The sequence below is a fragment of the Eulemur rufifrons genome, unplaced genomic scaffold (assembly GCF_041146395.1).
Source record: "Eulemur rufifrons isolate Redbay unplaced genomic scaffold, OSU_ERuf_1 scaffold_282, whole genome shotgun sequence".
Classification (NCBI taxonomy): Eukaryota; Metazoa; Chordata; class Mammalia; order Primates; family Lemuridae; genus Eulemur; species Eulemur rufifrons.
The window spans coordinates 77,501-97,500 of record NW_027183064.1 but is presented as its reverse complement, the minus strand read 5'-3'; the positions used below and the strand labels follow the sequence as shown (position 1 = coordinate 97,500).

The 20,000-nt window shown below is 55.0% G+C and overlaps 1 pseudogene; it reads right to left on the bottom strand.

Moving 5' to 3' along the window:
- Window positions 1-1,332: 1,332 nt before the first annotated feature.
- On the bottom strand, window positions 1,333-1,424 carry LOC138380125 (small nucleolar RNA U13; annotated as a pseudogene).
- Between the last annotated feature and the right edge of the window lie 18,576 nt (window positions 1,425-20,000).

Genomic DNA, 20,000 nt, shown 5'->3' with positions numbered 1-20,000 from the left:
CAATACGTGTCCGAAGGTGGGATTTTTTATTTTTCTTTCCCCCTCCACCACCACCCCCCGCCCGCCGCCGCCTAGCCCGCCTCCGCCGCCTAGCCCGCCGCCGCCTAGCCCGCCTCCGCCGCCTAGCCCGCCGCCGCCGCCGCCTAGCCCGCCGACGCCTAGCCCGCCGCCACCGCCGCCTAGCCCGCCGACGCCTAGCCCGCCTCCGCCGCCGCCTAGCCCGCCGACGCCTAGCCCGCCGACGCCTAGCCCGCCTCCGCCGCCGCCTAGCCCGCCGACGCCTAGCCCGCCTCCGCCGCCGCCTAGCCCGCCGCCGCCTAGCCCGCCGCCGCCGACGCCTAGCCCGCCGCCGCCTAGCCCGCCGCCGCCGCCGCCTAGCCCGCCGACGCCTAGCCCGCCTCCGCCGCCGCCTAGCCCGCCGACGCCTAGCCCGCCTCCGCCGCCGCCTAGCCCGCCGCCGACGCCGCCTAGCTCGCCTCCTACGCCGCCTAGCCCGCCGCCGCCTAGCCCGCCTCCGCCGCCTAGCCCGCCCCCGCCGCCCCCTAGCTCCTCCTCCTCCTCCTCCTCCTCCTCCTCCTCCTCCTCCTCCTCCTCCTCCTCCTCCTCCTCCTCCTCCGCCGGTTTCGTGCCGGGATCCCATGGTCCTTGGGGTTGACCAGATGTCCCGTCGCACTTAGTCTCTGCGGGGCTGGCCCCATCGATGCTATGGAGGGGGATCACCGCCAGGGGGCGCTGCGGTTGCGGGCTTCTCGACTCCCTCTCCTTCCCCACCCCTCCGCTCGCCCGCTCCTCCTTTCTTTACTCCCTATCGCCCCGCCCCCTTTTTTCTCCACACACACGCAATTATCACGCTCACGAGCTATCCCGGGACCTGGCGTGACTTTCATCGCAATCTCCCCCCCCCCCCCGGACACACACACATAGAGACACACCCTCCCGGCAGGGAGCACCCTGAGTGGTCGTGCAGATGTCGCTGCTGCATGCGGCCTCCGCATGGGTTCGCTGGTTGACCAGATGTCTGGTCCTTGGGTGGTTGACCAGATGTCTGGTCTGTGGTTGTCGTCCTGACAGGGAGGCTTCGGGACGGATTTGGTCTCTCTGGCCTCGCTGCCCCTAGGGGTCACCCTGCGATCGGTATTCTTCTCGCGCGGGGCGAGGGGGCGCTCCGGAGCATTCCTCTCCTCTCGGAGTTTCTGTCTGCAGTCTCTCGACTTGCTCTCACTCCCCTACCCTGCTGTGTGACTTTCTTTTTGGTCCTTTCATTTTATCTATTCTCTCTTTGCCTTTTCCTGCCCGCCTTTCCGCTCCCCCCCCCCCGGATTCATGGTTTCACGTCACGCGGGTGACGTGCCGACACACCAGGAGGCCCTTCTCACACGTGCGCGTGAACACGCAATCAACACGTTTATGAACTAGAAAGGGATCTGGTGTGACTTTGCTATTATTTCCCCTCCCCTCCTCCCCGCGCTGAGAATGAGTTTCCCCGGGCTCGTGTGCCCGCCTGGGAATCGGCTGCAGACGCCATGGCCCCGGGTCGACCACATGTTGCCCTGGGGTCCACCAGATGTCTCTGGCGAATTGGGGCCCTAGGGTGCTTGTGACGGTGTGGTCACTAGGTGTCGCTCTGGGCTCAGTATTCTTCCTTCTCGCTGTGACTTTGGTCTCTTTTTTTCGAAATTTCTTTCTTTCTTCCTCTTTTGCCCTGTTTCCATTTTCCCTTCTTAATCTCTTTCTCTCTTTTTGTTGCTTTTTTTCCACGGCAGATGGGTGATGTGTGTGTGGAGGAAACGCGGCGTCAGGGAGAAGACACATCTCACACGTGCTCGGGAACACCCGATCGTCACGCTTCTGAGTACCGACCGATGGATCTGGTCCCGAATTTTTTAATAGTTTTCTCCTCTCTCTCTCTCTCTCTCTCTCTCCCCCCCCCTTCCTTCTCTTTCCTTTCTCTCCCTTCCTTTCTTTCTTTCTCTCGCTCTCTCGCTCTCGCTCTTCTTTTCTTTCTGACAGAGTCTCTCGTTCTGTTGCCCTGGCTAGAGTGCCATGGCGTCAGCCTAGCTCACAGCAATCTCAAACTCCTGGGCTCAAGCGATCAGACTGCCTCAGCCTCCCGAGTAGCTGGGATTACAGGCATGTGCCAGCATGCCCAGCTAATTGGATATACGTGTGTGTGTGTGTGTGTGTGTGTGTGTATATATATTTTTATATATATATATATATATATATATATATTTTTTTTTTTTTTTTTGAAACAAAGTCTCACTCTGTTGCCCAGACTAGAGTGCCGTGGCGTCAGCCTAGCTCACAGCAACCTCAAACTCCTGGGCTCAAGCGATCCTACTGCCCCAGCCTCCCGAGTACCTGGGACTACAGGCATGCGCCACCGTGCCCGGCTAATATTTTTCTGTATATATTTTTAGATACTGTTTCTGTATATATTTTTAGATATATAGTTTCTTTCTATTTTTAGTAGAGATGGGGGTCTCGCTCTTGCTCAGGCTGGTCTCGAACTCCCGACCTTGAGCGATCCACCCGCCTCTACCTCCCAGAGTGCTAGGATTACAGGCGTGAGCCACCCCGCCTGGCGTGTACGTTCTGTATTCACAGCCAGACGGAAGGCAGGGAGAATGTTACCCTTTCAAAGCCCGCCCTGCTCGCCTCTCAGCCCACCGATGGCACTCTGAATCCCGTGGCATTCCTTCACTCAGCTGAATTCTTCAGCACCCGACCCCCCCCCACCCCACCCCCGTGCCACGGGAGTTCGTTCTCATGGCAGAGCCATCGAGGCTGTTGCCACACGTGTTGTAGGTGCCTAGGCAGACTGTGCCCTGGCCCCGAGGAGGTACGGAACCGCCTATCGCCTCGGGAGGGAGGGACAAGATGTGTCCGTGTCCAAGGCGACGTCCTGTCGATCACGAGGAGGCCTGCAAAGGCTCGTATCTGCCAGGCATTGAGCCACATCACATGAAACACCGGTGTGTTCCTTCACTTAGGTGGTGTCGCGTGTTGATACTCACAGAGGATGATAAACCCACTCGCATGCCGGCTGAGCCCCCTGTGTCTCCTCCTCTATCCACTGAGGGAAAAAACCGCAACAAAAGGTAGAAAACCACAGGGGGGGGGAAGAGAGCCCGTCGCTCTCCCTATGTGACCGTCCGGAGTGCTCGTTCAGATGGGAGGAGGTGTGTTTGTGTGTGTGTGTGTGTGTGTGTGTGTGTTTCATTGATTTTGGTGCCATCTTTTCTCTGCAGCTGCGTCAGAGGACAGCGATTTTTCCGATTTTCACTCCGCTGAGTGAATTGCCTTTTGAAGAGAATGTCCACAGGAAGCCTACGGTCCTCCCGCGGGGGTGGCCCTCCTCTAGAAATGAATCTCGTTTCTTGAACGGAGGGGACTTGTTGACGCCATCATGCTTTCGGGACGACTTCTCAGACGCTAGCTTTGGACCGCAACATAGGTGCCCCCGACATTGCCTCAAGGGTTCCGTGGTGCCTCCTGTCAAGAGACCCCACCGACCGTCCCCAGCCTGCCCGCTCAAGGGAGCCGGGCCCCTTCTGATCTGTCCGCCCGCCGGTGAAGCTCCCTCCCGAGGGTCGGAAAGCCCACCTGTTTCCCAGTTCGGTTGAATGATGGGGCACCCGGGCAGGGCACTGGCACCGAGTGACTCCATTCTGAGTCTGTCTGCTCTGGGGGGCGGGGGCGGGGGCGGGGGCGGGTGGGGGGGCAGTTCCGTCTCGACCCGGTGGCCTCCTACCGACTGACTCGATGGGACGGACCATTCTCACTCAGGATCGTGTACCTTCTTGGCCTAGGCACATCCCGGCACTGAAAGCCACTTTTCGGGGACACTCTCCCACGTACAGATAGATGGCCTGCACGAGTGCTCTTCCTTTCTCGAAACACTGGAAATCTGTCCTCAATTTTACCTGACCTACCTGACGGTGTGTGATAAAGGAGCATAGAACCCTCAGCCACCCTCCACCTTCCCGCTGTCCCGAGAGACAGTGCCGAGCGTGAAATTCTATCCCTGACTCTCTGTGTCCACCGGAACGTGGCCTGACTGCAGTGACGTCAGCTACGTCAAGTCGTTCTCTGGGTAGGGAAAGAACTTAACCAGATAGGCCCTATCGGTCGCTTCTCTGTTCTGATAGTTTTGTGGCAGCCATTTCTTTCCCCCTCTCTTTTCTTTTTCTGTCTCTCTCCCCCACCCCCACCCCCAAATTCTTTCTACGAAGACGTTTAGGATGTCAGATTCTGGCCACATGCCCCCCCCTAGGCATAGGGGGGCCAGCATAGACAAAGGTCTTCGGTACCAAGTGTTCATTCCACGGTGACAGATATTGCCACTCTTGTATTGACCAGGGCGAGATGGTGAGTGGGTCAACTCTGAAACTCCCTGTACTCTACTTCTCTCTTGGGTAGGTCCCTGCCCCAACCCTCCGGCTTCTAGCACACACCCAGGGGCACTCTCTCCTCTCTGGATAAAGTTCCAGATGATCCGATCCGCTCCGAGGAGGAAGGGGAGCTGGCCGGGCCACCCACTGTGCGCCCCACCCCCGTCAGTCATAGGGTCCGTTCTTTTCAGGATGACACCGGCAGCGGTTGCTGGGTGTCACCTAGCGGCCACTTTGATCAGACCTCGGGATCCGGAAAGTCAGGTGACGTTGGGAGTTTAAGAGCTGACTCCCGGGAGGTGTGGAGGGCGGGGAGGAGAGCACGGTCCGGACGGTCCCACCCTCTTCTTCCCGGGCCCGCAGCTCTGGGCCCGCCCGGGGCAGCCCTAGCCTCTAGCGGGTCTCCGCCCACCCGCCCTGTTGTCTGCGGGAGGCGCCCCTCCTCCCGCTCTCTGCCTCCTCCCGGGACCGTAGGCCTCTGCCCGTCGTCTTTTTTATTTTTATTTTTTCCCTTTTGTTTGTTTCTCTTTTATCTTGTGTTTTAGGCTTATCGAATATCATATCGTATAAAAACTTAAATCACAGAATGAATTATATTAAGTAACAAGATGTGGCTTTTTATCCTACGCCGAGAACGATGAATTTTTCTCTTCGTGTCCATTTTCCTGTCCTGGAAGAAATACAAAGTTGCTCGTGATACTTCCCCATCATCTTCCAGTTTCCCCGACTGTCAACACGATGTATTCGATCGTATATCTTTGTGTGTGCACGTGGGCGCCTGTACCTATTTCTTTTCGGCATCAGTCTCAGGTCTTTTGGCACCTAGGGGGGAAAAAGGAGAAACCAATAAAGGACAGAAAGACGTTCTGTCGTTTTACGCTCCCCACCACCACCACCACCACCACCACCACTTTTGGGAGCTTGTAGTCTGGCCTATGTCCCCAAGGCAGGTTAAATCTTTTCTTAAAACTCCCAAGTGGTCCCCTGCCCCGCCCCCCCCCCCAGGTGGGCGGCCGGCAGAGTTCACAGGCTTTGTTTTTGGCAGAGCCTGGACGATTGAAATAATTAACCACAATCAACGCTAAAGCTGAGAACCCCTCCCCCCCTCATTAAAAGCTCTGTATTTCTGCCTAGCCCTATGTTCCGGGAAATTCGGAGGCTTGAGATGGGAAGGTCTACCCTATTTTCTCCTTTACCGGCAAAATAGACTCTCTCTTTCCTTCCTCCTCAAACAGCTTGTCCTCGTTATTCGGCCTCGTGGGCAAGTGGCCGAGCTTTCGGTAACACCAAGTCTTCTAAGTTGTGTTGTGTTATCGGTCTTGTTTTCTTTCTTTTCTTTTCTTTTCTTTTCTTTTTTTTTTTTGAGACAGGATTTCTTTCACTCTGTCCTCTCCCAGGCCGCCTTGGCCTGATTGTAGCTCACAGCAAGCTCCAAATCCAGGGCTTAAGTGATCCTCTCTGCCTCAGCCTTCTGAGTAGCTGGGACTATAGGCAAATGCTGCCACACCCGCCATAATTTTTCTTTTTTTTTTTTTTGTTGGTAGAGATGAGGTCTCATCGTGTTACCCAGGCTGGTCTCCAGCTGCTGGGCTCAAGTCACGCTCCCGTCTCTGCCTCCCAAGTTGCCGGGATCACGGGCATGAGCCACCATGGCCAGCCAGGTTATTTAAAGGTGATCGCTTTGCTATCCTGATACAAAACCCCAAATGTGCGAGTTTAAGGCACCAGACGGAGGGAGTCCCCACACTACATCGTCACGAACATTGAGGGTGGCTCACGAAACAGCTGGGATGTGGCCACACAGTAGTGATCGAGGAGATATATTCTAGTGGGATAGCAGAAATATAGAATGTCCTGAAGACACTAAATGTCGGAATGCCACAGCAGTCAATGGCTGACAAACTTCCATTCCATCGTGTCATGGTAGGCGGCTTACTTTTCTCCTGCTCCCTCGGTATGATTAAGGCCTGACGTAGAAAATGTCTACGTCTCATCCAAATCCATCGAGACGATGGAAGGGGGAACTGGGAGAGGAATAAAGAAAAACAAGAGGGGGAGAAGGAGGAAACTGCCTCCCCTGCCCCCATGCTACCCAATTAATAAATGAAGAATGGGCCGGGCGTGGTGGCTCACGCCTGTAATCCTAGCACTCTGGGAGGCCGAGGCGGGTGGATTGCTCAAGGTCAGGAGTTCGAGACCAGCCTGAGCGAGACCCCGTCTCTACTAAAAATAGAAAGACATTATATGGACACCTAAAAATCTATATAGAAAAATTAGCCGGGCATAGTGGCGCATGCCTGTAGTCCCAGCTACTCGGGAGGCTGAGGCAGTAGGATCGCTTAAGCCCAGGAGTTTGAGGTTGCTGTGAGCTACGCCACGGCACTCACTCTAGCCTGGGCAACAAAGTGAGACTCTGTCTCAACAAAAAAAAAAAAAAAAATAAATGAAGAATGGCCTCTTCCCTCCTCTTCCCAACCCCTAACTATGCCTGGAGGTGTATCGTAGGCCTACAGTCCTAAGAAATGTACAACTACTGATAGTAATGGGAAGAAATGCAGTCTAATAGGTTTCTGTGCAGTGGGACACCTGGCCAGGGCACTTACGGTGAATGGAGCTTGCAGGGCGGGCGGGAGGTTGCTCTGGGTGAGTCTGTGAGTTGGCGGTGAGTGGTGAGTGAATGTGAAGGCCTAGGACATTACTTACTGTAGGTTTTCATAAACCCTGGACACTTAGGCCACACGACATTTACCTTTAGAAATTTCTTTCTTCAATAATACATTAACCTTAGCTTACTGTAAGTGTTTTCACTTCATAAACTTTTCCATGGTGGTTTGGCTTTTTTTTTTTTGTTTGTTTGTTTGTTTGTTTTTCTTTCTTTCTTTTAAACTTTTGGACTCTTTTGCAACACCACGACTTAAAACACAAATGCGTTGCACTGTTGTACACAGATATTTTCTTTCTCTGTGTCCTTATGTGTTCCGTAAGCTTTTTCCTACTTTTAAAGTTTTTATCGTTCTATGCACTTTTCAAAATAATAAAAACTAAAACGGGGGGGGGGGTGGGAGAGGGAAGGAGAGAAATACACACACATGAATATGTTTCCCAAGTGAACTGAGGAAGGGGGCCGAGTCAAGGTTCTCAGGGAGCCACCAGTGATGAAACGGTCAGGCTCAGAATCAGCATTGCAGAGTGGCTGCAGAGCCGGGGGGCCTGGACTGGCTACCTGGACGACACTCCGTGTTTGGTAACTTGGCGAGTCATACATCCTCTTGAGCCTCAGCCTCTTCATCTGCAAATGCAGAAATCATGGTGCCTACCCCACAGGGATATTGTGCAGAGTGAAAAAGCAAATGCAGGCAAAGCCCACAGAAGCACGCGTGGTAAACAGTAAGCCTTTAATCGTGGTCACAGTCGTTGTTATAGGATCATCTTCCTATGTCCTTGTCTTTTAAAGATTAGCAGAACCTCCCAAAAGATGAGAATGGGCTCCCCCTGAGCAAGTCTCGGCTGTAAAGTCACAGGCATGTTGAGCATGTGGCACAGAAGGCAGAATAAAAACCTGATCCCGGAACATTATGTTCCTGCAGGACATGAAATCATTGAAGGTATGGGAAATCCTACCTCATATCCGTTTTACTAGAACACCTATGATTGCGTACGCACATGGACGCACGCGCACGCGCACCCCAAACTTTTTGAGCTTCACAAAACAGCGTAACCAAGGAACACACTATGATGCTTCTTAGCGATCTATTTAGGCCCAGGTTACTCGTCACTCTGAGCCTGCCTCCTTATCTGTCCAATGAGAATAGTGTTTGTCACAATTATCGTCATCGTCATCCTACCTAACGCTTCTGGTAAAATTGAAGTGTGAGAACACCCGCTAGACAGAAAATCCATGTTATCTCTCAATTTTTCTTCCTCCTGATTTCTATCTGAATCTGTGAGCTCGCTTTGGTTCACTTCGGTTTTTCAAGAGGCTCCGGTTACCTTCTCTCCCACCTATATCGGATTGGGTCTGACGGAAGAAAGAAGGAAAAAAAAAAAAAAAACATAGTAAAGAAAGCAGAACAACATTTGTTTCTGAAGCAACCGATCAAACATTGCTGATGAGCCGGTCTTTTCTATTTCAGTAAACCAAGGAGGCCTATTGTCACGAGGATGTGAGGGGCCCGGGTAAGATTGGATGATTACCCCTAAAGGAGACAAAGCAGACAGACTATGGCACATGTGATCTTAGCCAAGAGAATAAACAGTGACCTCTCTGCCGAGTTGGGCCTTAGCATACCAAAGGGAAATAAAGGTGTAATAGGATGCTCAATTTTTACTCTGGAAACAGAGGTTGGTTGGGCACTGAACTGAGAACACTGAATTTTTTACCCTCCTTGATATTCACATAGGCTTAGAGGAGGCAAAAAAAAAAAAAAAAAAAAAAGAATACTGAGCCTATAAGTCATCCCTAAAACTCGGATTTTATGTTCCCTTGCCTTTTCATAACTGAGCAACACACAACATTAAAGAATGGACACAGGCCGGATGCGTTGGCTCAGGCCTGTAAACTTAGCACTCTGGGAGGCCGAGGCGGGAGGATCGCTCAAAGTCAGGAGTTCGAGACCAGCCCGAGCGAGAGTGAGACCCCCCGCCCCCGTCTCTACTAAAAATATAGAAAGAAATTGTCCAGACAACTAAAAATATATAGAAAAAAATTAGCCGGGCATGGTGGCACATGCCTGTGGTCCCAGCTCCTGGGGAGCCTGAGGCAGGAGGATCGACTGAGCCCAGGAGTTTGAGGTTGCTGTGAGCTAGGCTGACGCCACGGCACTCACTCTAGCCCGGGCAACAGAGTGAGACTCAGTCTCGGGGGGGGGGGGGGCCCAAAAACAAACAAACAAACAAAAAAACTGGAAGGGACACAGACTTCCACAGGTTTGTGTGTGGCCCCTTTTACTTATTAACGCTACAGGACCTTAATTATTTGTGCTCTGAATCTGATATTCAAATTATCCTTGTGGCCAACGCGTTTGAACAGTAGATGGTAGGGGAAGAAGAGTTCACCTCCTGAATAGATGACAAGTAACGGGAGTACTGGTGAAATTACAAGTGGCTTACGTTTACACACTGAAAATCCCAGTTAGCCGCTACCATGAGTTCAAAGAAGAGATCTAAATTTCTGACCCTATGACCCTAAAAGATATTTCCTCCCATGGTGTCACAGATAAAAATAAAACTGCATCCTAGCACTTTGGGAAGCCTAGGGGGAAAGGATCGCTTGAGGCCAAGAGTTTGAAGTTGCAGTGATCTATGATGATGCTACTGCACTTTAGTCTGGGAAACAGAGTGAGGGCCCGTCAAAAGAAAAAAAAGAAAAAGACAAAAAGAAAGAGAGAGAGAGAGAGAGAGAGAGAGAGAGACAGAGACAGGAAGACACAAGGAAAGAAAGAAAGAGAGAAAGAAGAGAGGAGAAGAGAAGAGAAGCGTCAATCTATCCATTGCATTTTCTACCCTTTAGGTGACTGGGCTTCAGCAGGGTGATGTGATCTGACAAAGTTCATGTTGCTAAGAAATAAAGCACTGGAGTTCAAACTCTGAGTTTTCAAAATCCAGCATATCCCCCTACCCACCATACCGTGCCACCTCTGAGAGTGGATATCTCACAGAGGAGAGCTGTGGAGGCCATTCTTGGACAGACAGAGTCAAGTAGTGGAGACCATGGAGTCTCTGCTCTGCAGCCAGTCTAGAGACATATGGAGCCATTAACACTGCTTGTGAGGAAAATACCATGTCATAGGGAAACAGAAATATTTTCCGCCTTAGGCAGATACAATTTAGGAAAAGACCCGAAACCCCTCTTCTTCTAACAGTGCTTTCTGGTCAGATGCTGACCCCTTCGATTCACAGATTCAGATACATCATTCAATGCAAGCATTGTCAACAAGTCACTCTTTGCAGCTTTCTGAAATTTCTCGCATATAGCATACTTGTAAAGATGATCACTTATGTGAAGACACCACCCCTCCAGAAAAACAAAAACAAAACCAAAACAGAAGCCCACTTTTCTCTGCTGTGAAAATCAAGATCAGCTTTTATGAGATCCACTAAATTCACACAAGAAGTAAAATATAATCATACTGATATATGCAATTTTTCTCTTAGAACAGAATGCATGGTGCTCCTTATCGTCTCAGATACTGTCAACAGAAAGCACGCGGTGGATGAACAATCTCCGTGAGCTTTTCTACAGAGATGGGGTGGGGGTGTGTGTGTGTGTGTGTGTGTGTGATAAATAATGAGGGTTGAGGAGCAGATAAATGACTGGGGGAAAACAACAACAGCAACAACAACAAAAACCACTTCCTGGTTCCTCGATGCAAGCATTCATTTAAAGGGGATACTCGTATGTATACCTAGGTGGAAAGTGGAAGCAGCTTTAAAAAAAAAAAAAGAAAAATTGCTGCGAGCCCTGGTTATGATACGGCAATAAGCGCTAGCTCTTGGAAGGTGTAAAACATATTCACGGTGGCTTACGCCAATCTGGGATGTACAAAGACGAGCTTGAGCACCACCACCAACCAAAAATATGAATGAATACCTGGCTAGCGATCAGGATCAGACATAATAGAAAAGAAAAAGCTCCCAAGGCTAAAATAATGTGAACACGATTGACTCGTCCATGGAAAAGAACCCCAAATCACTGCAAAATAATTTAAAGAGTTTTATTCTGAGCCCAACGGCCGTGATCATGGCCCAGAGAGCTACGCCCAAGAAGCCTTGAGCAAGCGGACCCATTGTGGTGGGGTGGGTTACAGTTTGGCTTCATACATTTTAGGGAGACAGGAATTACATGTAAAATCACAAATCAAAACATGGAAGGGGTACATTGGTCTGGGCTGAAAAGGCAGGACATCTGGCAGTTGGGGGGGGGCGGGGGAGGGAGGGTGCGGTGTTTACAGGTTTACAGCTGGGTTTAAAGATTCTTTGATTTGCAATTGATGACATAAATGAACCTCTGCCTAAAGGCTTTGCATCATGTTTTCAGTTAAGGTAAGGAGGTCTGCTAATCACAGACAAGCCACTGGACAGTTTACCCAAAACTCAAGTGCCCTGTAGTTCAGTAAACGGTTGGCCTGCTAGATATGCGTTAAGCTTTGTCTTGCCTGGCCTTAGGCCCGTCGGACATTCAGTATCTCATTGTTATAAAATCTGACTCCATCAGGGAGGGGTGTCTGACTTCCCCTGTCCTTGCGGGGCAGCAGCTCAGGTTTAAGGGTTTTTCTAGGGTTCCCTGGGCCAACCACGGGACGGGTCAGCTGGCGGTGGCGGGCGGGGGGCGGCTTAAGATTTTATTTTAGTTCATAGACTCCAGAAATGGTGTTTCCCTGGCAAAGACACACGAGTTCATGAAAAGCTTTCATTCAGTTGGTCTGGCTCCTCCCTGAGGTCGTCTCCCTGCCCCCCACTCCTCCCATCCCCTGGGGCCGGAGCGGGGGGGGGGGGGGGGGGAGGGGTGAAGGCCCAAGAGGAGAGGCGCGTGGGGGAGGTGCCGCTCCCAGAACCAGAGACTCGTCTGGGCCCCACGTAACCCAGCCACCGCGACCGCTTCGCCCGAGGAGGTGCCCAGCAAGTCGTGCTTCTGCCCCTCGGGATTGCCTGCGGGCTGGGGGCGGGGTACGAGCTCCCGGCCCAAGAGGCAAACCCCTAGCCTGGCCGCACAGATGGCCGGGCCCCCGGCGGAGCCCTTCCGCCGTTTTCCACCCCTCCTCCACTCACTGCGCTGACTGCGCATGCGCGCTCGCACGTAGCCGCCTCGGGCTTCTCTCGGGCGGAGCCGCTTTCAGCCGCGACCCCGCCCCGCGAGCTGACTGCGCATGCGCGCTTGCACGTAGCCGCCTCGGGCTTCTCTCGGGCGGAGCCGCTTTCAGCCCCGACCCCGCCCCGCGAGCTGCCGCTTCCAGGCGGCACAGCGCATGGGGGAGGGGACGGAGCTCTAAAGAAATCAGTCCCCTCCGTCTCCTGCCTCAGGAAAAGCCCCAAACCCTTGGAGAACTGCCACCCACCGCCACTGCCGTGTGTGTGTGTGTGGGGGGGGGGGGCGGGGGGGCTGGGTCTTTACTTTGTGTCCTCCTTGTGGCCCAGTCCAAGGCGGCTGGGCTGCCAAACAGATCGTCTCGAGAGGGAGGCAGGAAGGGCCCAGGTCTGGACAGGGGTGGATTGGACCCCTCCACCCTGGGGTGTGGACTTGTGACCGAAAGCTCAGCTGCTTGTCCACGAGGCCGAATAACGAGGACAAGCGGTATGAGGAGTAAGAAAACAGAGAGTCTACTTTGCTGACAAAGGAGGAAATAAATAGGGTAGAGCTTCTCAGTCTCAAACCCCCAAATTTCGTGAACATAGGCCTAGGCAGAAATACAGAGGTTTTTAAAGGAGGGAGGGTTGGTTCTCAGCTTCAGGCAATTACTGCAGTTAGCTGTTCTAAAGGTCCCGTCTCTGCTGAGAAGAAATCCCTTGAACTCTGTGGGCCGCCCACCCTGGGGGCCACCTGGAGTTATAACCAAAGAGTTAACGTGCCTCAGGGATGCAGGCCGGGCTGCAAGTTCCCAAAAGCCTGGGGGAAGTTTTAAAAAGACAGAAAATCTTTCTGCCCTCTTCCCCTCCCACCCCCCCACAAAGCCATTTTCTCTGGTGCAGACTCGGCACCCTCCCTGCCCCCCCCCTCCCCGTGCAGGCCTGTTTGTCCTCAATCATCTGTGAGGTTCACGAGGAGGAGATGCTCTCTCGCTCTCCCCACCCTCTTTCTTCCCTTAGGAAATCCTCAGCGCTGTTCCACACACTCAAGGTGGCGGGCCTGCTCCGGCCACCAGCCACCTCTTGTGCCACCTCCCGCCCCCCCCCCCCCGCCCCCAACGGAGTAGGTGTACAGACAGGAGCACACTTTACCGGAGGGCGCCTGGGGATGAAGAGTTGTGGTGGCCAAATGGGGGATGCGGGGCGGGGAGGAGAGTGGCTGGCATTTGGCAAAGAGTGACACGGAGTGGCCATCCAGGCTTGTCTGAAAAGTGGGACTACGAGCCTGAGAGCGCCGACGGAGTCGATGGACATGGTCACTGCTGTGGGATGTCTCTTTTACCACGATGTAACACCAAAGCAAACCCCTGACCCGCTGGGTCGGAGAAGGCCTTGTGGGCAATTTAGAAAAGCCATGGCGTGGCCATTTGGAATACTTCCTGCCTCTCCGGGAATCAAAAATTAGAAAGGACCATGGGTTCTGTATTAACGTACCAAAGGCAGGCAGAATTTTAGCCTTTTAAAGCCTGCCCTGGCCCTATCTCAGCAAGGCAGTGGCACCCCAAGTTCCGTGACATTTCTGCACTCGGCGGCTGACTTCTTCAGCCATCTGTTGCGATGCCCCTGCCAGGTGGCCACTCACTCGCCCCTTCAGTTCAACCCTTGTACCAGAAAGTGTTGCCTTCTTCCTAACCCCTATGGGGGGACCGGGGGGTGACGTGTGTGGGGGGGGGTAGTGGAAATGGGCAGACCCCACAGGTGCAGCCTCTTCCAGGTCATAATGGGCCTGAGGCAGCGTGGGATTCCCCCGGAAGGGAGGCAGGGTGGCACTACGGCACCGAAGCCTGACGCCGGCGGCCACGTGGATGGTGGGGGACACGTTAGACCGCTGAGATGCAGCCACTGAGAGCCACCCCGCAGCAAGAGGTCTCTCTGGCAGAGCAGGCACTGAGTCCGCAAGTCAAGACAGCTGGGAGGCCTGGGAGACAGAGGCCCTGGATCTCAGGTCCCGGGGTGGGGGCGGGGGGCAGTGCCAGTGCCTGGAGAGAGAGAGAGCCCAGGCTCCAGAGGCCATGATGGGGCCTGGTGGGCAGGGCCGAGGAGGTCAAGGCCGGGTGTGGTGGGGTCCGGGATGAGGGGCTTGGGGTGACGGGCAGGGAGAACGACCCGTTCACTCAGACGTGCCCTCAGAGGAAGGCAGAGGTGCGTTTTGCCTTCCTCCGGCTAGTGGAACGCTCGGCATTTCTTTCCTTCAGAGCTGGGTTGAACCGGTGTGGCATCTGTTATAGTACGGAGTGCGAGACAGGACAACCTAGAGACCGAATTGAGCCAAGTCATGAGTCCACATTAGCTGGCCAGCGACCACCCCCTGCCCTGTTAGGGTACAGGTACAGAGAATGGCCCCGAGCCGAAAAAAGCAGGAAGGTTTCAGACTATCCTAAGCTAGAGCTCCGTGACTTTAGGCACGGCGGTTGAAACAACACTATACCACCTACTCCGCAGCTGTGTGGTCCGGGACCAGCCTCGGGCCCCCGTTTCGTTTCGGTTACAGTCTTTAAGCGAGCAGGTTTACAGAAACAGATAGCTCCAATTAAGGAACATTCTTTCAGGCGTTAAGCAAGCACAATCAATTTTACGACAGGCAGCTGGAAAGTTTAAACACTTAGTTACAAGTTAATTGCTTTGTTTTATCTCCGCAAGGTACGTATTTCCAATTACAGACATAGGTCAAGCGGACATCGGTCACCTAGCGAGCAAGCATAAGTTTTCAAGTGGGCCTTTACAGCGTCCAGACAGGCCTCGGTCCAGTTATTGTGCATTCTTTTTGACCACTTGGAAAGCTACTAGCACCGTTCCGGGCCTCACCTCACTCACGCGGAACTACAGAGTGATGACCTGGGGTGGGTGGGTGGGTGTGTGTGTGTGTGTGTGTGCTCCCTCCTGTGGTGGGAAGGGTGATCTGCTCGCCCACCCGGCGTGGTGTCCCCCACCCCTGCCCCATCTTGGCGTTTACAGAAAACAAACACGAACACAAGAGAGGGAGCCGGAGGAGGAGGAGGAACATATGCTGCTATCCAGGTTATCCTGGGAGGCTTCCTAGCCATTTCTGAGGAAACAGTGTCTCCTGGCTGTCTCCCGTAGTTTTATTTATTGACTTATTTATCTATTTTTCCTTTTGGCTTGAACCCATTCTTTTCGTTTCGGCATCTCATCTGACATCCTCTTCTGAGAGGAACCTGGAAACGTTTCCCCGTGTTGCATCTTTTCAGGCTCTGTACGACTGACGAGCATCGTCCCTCTTCAGTCACTGGGCTCTTTGCTAGCCAGGCCTTAATTCTCCACGTTGTAAACCCCAGATCGGATCTCCGCCCGGAGTCCTGTAGAGACCCACCGAATCGATGTTTGGACTGGGATGTCTCGTAGACCTTACCTATTAAAAACCGATCCAGGCCAGGCTTGGTGACTCACGCCTGTAATCCTAGGCCAAGGCGGGGAGGAGGACCGACCGCTTGAGGTCAGGAGTTCGAGACCTGCCTCGGCAAAAGCAAGACCCCCGTCTCTACCAAAAATAGAAAAAAATTAGCCGGGCATGGTGGCACACGCCTGTAGCCCCAGCGATTTGGGAGGCTGAGGAAGGAGGATCGCTGGAGCCCAGGAGTTTGAGGCTTCCAGTGAGTGAACTATGCCCTGCTCCCCCGCCACCCCTCCCCATCATCTCTAACGAAATGACAGTAAAATAAAATAAAATAAAATAAAGCTCAGAAAAAAAAAAAAAAAGTACTATGTAGTGAGACCGATCCTAAGAACACGGGGGCGGGGAAGGAAGTCACTACCACGGTATAAAATTGTATAAACGTTACCCGATTCTGTGTGCGTGCGTTTTCTGAGAAATGACCCCCTTTTGCTATGGGGCCGGGACTGGAGTCCCAGTTTGGGACCATAGGATTCCCCGCACTCGACTCCAGACTGATTCGACCTAGGGTTAGCTCTGTGTAAACACTCTTTAGACGTGGGTGTTTTATGGATTTCTGTCCTTCGGGAGAAACGACTGGCCCGGGTACAGGAGTGAGTGAATGTACCGACCGTCTTCTCCCATCTCTCTCTCTCTCTCTCTCTCTCTCCCTCCCACACACAGGCACACGCGCGCGCACACACACACACACACACACACACACGCCGTTTCCGGGAGCGCCCACTTCATGCGCTTCGGTCCACCGTGACAGATAGTCCAACTGTGAGATCATCGTGAGTGGCTGCGCCTAGGCCCCGCTCTGAACCTCTCCGTACTGTTCGTGTGTCTTCAGCAGGTCCTGCCTCCACCCGTGGCATCTAGCACGGGCCGATGGGTCCCTGTCCTCTCTCCCTGCCGTGGACGCCCCCCTCCGGCCCCCCGCCCCCGGGGGCTCTCTGGTCGACTAGTGGTGGGGAGTGTGCCCGAGGGCTGAGAGACGTGGTCCGAGAGGGGCCGGGAGGAGGCCTGCGACCCAGTGTGTACCCACTCCCGCCCCCACGCTCCCTCCCCCACGAGGGAGCCCGTCCTTTCCAGGCTGACACTTGGATCGGTGGATGACGGGGGTCACCTGGCGGCGGGCGAGCGTTATGGGAAAATCCGGTAGGCGTGTTGCGACGTCCTGCCACAGAGATGGCTCTGGCGACAGCCTCGGGCCGCCCCACCCTGGCCCCCCGGCCAGGCCCCGTGAATGTGTTCTCTCTGTCCCTGACTTCTTTCTTTGTTTCACCAGCCGGCGTGCTCTGAGAATGTGAAGTGTATCATAGTTCCACCCTGGGTTTCATGATCCTAAGATAGGAAGGGGTTTTATGATTCCACGACAGAAAGGTTTTCTCATCCTATCATCTCTCCCCCCCCCCCTTTCTTTCTTTCTCTTCCTCCTTCTGCCTTTTCTTTACTTCTTTGTTCTTTCCTTCTTTCAGTCTTCCTGTCTTCCTTCCTGCCTGCCTGCCTTCCTTCCTTCCGTATTTCTTTCCTCTCTTCCTTTCTCCTGTTATCCTGTGTTTCTATCTCTGTTTTTTCCATCTTTCTTCCCCCTTTCTACTTTCCTACCTTCTTTCTTTCTCATTCTCTCCTTTCTCTCTCCTTCCTTCTTCCTTTCTGTCTCTTTCTATACTGTCTCTCTCCTTCCTTCTCTCTATCTTTTTCTCTTTCCATCTTTCCGTGCTCTTTCTTTTTCTCTCTTAATTTCCTTTCTTTTTCTTTTCTTTCTTTCCCTCCTTCTGTCTCTGTCTGTCTTTCTTTCTTTCTTCTTTCTTTCTGCTTCCATCCTTCCTTCCTTTTTCTCATTCTCTTTCTTTCTGCCTGTCTTTTCTTTCCTTATTTCTTCTTTCCTTCTGTCTTTCTGTGTTTCCTATCTCCTTCCTCCCTTCCTTTTTCTTTCTTCCCCGTGCCCTCTTCCTGTCTTTTCTTATTTACTGTTTTCTTCTTTCTGACTTTCTCTCTCTGTTTCTCCGTCTCTTTTCTTTCTGTTCTTTTCCTTTCTCTCCCTTTCTCTCTTTCTGTTTCTGCCTGTCTGTCTCTCGGCTATGTTGTGGTCTGTGCAGAGACGGGTTTGGTGGACGATGTCGGTGGTCGGGCCGACCCATCCTTTCTTTGATCCCAGTGCTAGCCAGGCCGGGGCCTGCTTAGCTTCCAAGATCAGACGAGATTGGGCGCGTTCAGGGTGGCGTGGCCCTAGACTGACCCGTCATTTTTCGATGGCTTCCGTGGGGAGTAGGGGGACTGTGTTTGATGCCCCCGGGGGACCTTCTGGACTCTGAAATGATGGGCTCCAGAGGGTTGCCCCGTGTTTTGCAGCAGACCTCTGGTGGCTGGCGCCGGTTGTGGTCGGGCTCCACCTGGCGGCCGCTTTTCTACAAGTCTCTTGTCCTCTGAATCTTCGGTGCAGCAGGCAAAGCAGGGGACAGTCCCCGATGCGAGCGAGGCTGAGTTCCGGGAAGCAAGCAGCCTTCGCGGGGCCATCTGGTTCGTGCCGGGACGCCGGCTGGGACATCTGGGAGGCAGAGCTTGGGCCTGCAGGGCTGTGTGGCGGGAGGACGTTGTCGCCGCGCTTCCAGGCTCAGCCAGCCAGGCGGCTTGCGGGGCTGCCCGGGCAGGTCGACCAGCACGCTGTGGCCGCTTTGGAGACCCGACCCACCCCGCGGGGACAGGAAGGAGACGGCACACGCGGGCGGGAGAGGGGGGTGTCCGGCGACCGGCCGCCGTCCCGTGCATGCGTGTCCCTCTCCCTCGGCCTCGCCTTTCCCACCCATTTTCCCTGGTTCCCGCTCAGGAGGCAGGGACAGCCCTGTGAGTGGCACCCAGTCGTCCGTGGCTTCTTCCGAGTCCTACTCTGGGGGCGCGGACCGGGCCCTGGGTGGCGCGGGTGGCCGGCGAGGGCGACCCCTGTCGGCCCGCGGGCGCTCGTGGGCCGCGGCGGTCCCGTCCCGATGTTTTCTCCTCCACAAGTCCCCGTGCTGGGGCCGGGGACTGGGGCCGGGGACCGGGCCCTGGGTGGCCCTGGGTGGCGCGGGTGGCCGGCGAGGGCGACCCCTGTGGGCCCGCGGGCGCTCGTGGGCCGCGGCGGTCCCGTCCCGATGTTTTCTCCTCCACAAGTCCCCGTGCTGGGGCCGGGGACCGGGCCCTGGGTGGCCCTGGGTGGCCGGCGAGGGCGACCCCTGTCGGCCCGCGGCCGCTCGTGGGCCGTGGCGGTCCCGTCCCGATGTTTTCTCCTCCACAAGTCCCCGTGCTGGGCCCTGGGTGGCGCGCGTGGACGGTGAGGGCCTCCCTGGCCCTCTACGCCACGGGGGCCGACCAGATGTCCCTGAGTGCCCCTTGTCTGCTGGCGCTGGGGACCTGCTGGGGACAGGTGGCCGTGTCGAGTGTCGTGGGGGCAGGCGTGTTCAAGTGGCTCGGTCCCCGTCTTCCTGCGCGGTGTTTTTGATCACCTCATATCGTCATCTTCCGCCTGCAGGTTAGTACTGACACGCTGTCCTTCGGCGACTGTCGCTGGAGGGGTTGGGCCTCCGCACGCGGACAGGGTTCTGGGTTCCTGGGGATCCAGCGCCCTGCCCTGTTCCCTTTGAGCTGACCGCCTGGGCCCGCGCGCCGGCTCTAGGGCGTCGGAGTGTCCCGACGGTGGTGCCCGCCTCTCGCGTTGGTCTCTTGTCCCCTCGAGAGACGGCACCCGGGGGAGGGGGGGAGGTTTGCGGCAACCTTCCCCCTTACCCCGCTGGCTCTGTGCCGTTGCGTGTCAGGCGGTCCTCGTCTTTGGGTTGTGCTTGGGAGGCGGGGCTGGCGAGGCTGAAGCGGGCTCCTCCGATCGCTGTCCTCGCCGGTCTGACTGACCTCCCCCAACCCTCCCCGTCCTCGGGGCCTGATCGATGTGGTGACGTCGCGCTCTCCCGGGCCTTGAGCCGCGTGCCAGGCGAGGGACGGTCCATTCATGGTGAATGGTGGCCGCTCTTCTCGTTCTGCCCGCGGGCACCTCACCTCTCCTTCCCCGCCTGTGGGCGGTGCGTGGGAGGCGCGGGTGCGAGACTATCCGGCCCGACCGCGGTCGCCCCGCCCTCGGCCTCGTGGCGTTGGCGGGGGGTCGTGAGTCCTCTTGACGCAGCGGGCAGCCCTCGCTCGCCCTGTGTGGCTGTTGCCTGGCCGGGGTCCCCCCTGCCCGCGACGGACGGGTGCGGGGCCGTGCCGCCCGCCCGGTCGCGCGCCCCGTTTGGCGCGCGGCTGCTGGGTCTGTGTGGCCCTTTTGTGGTGCCCCCGGAGCGCACCGGGTTGTTCTCCAAGGTGCCCGAAACCGAGCGGTGGTTGTCGTCCTCGTTCCCGGC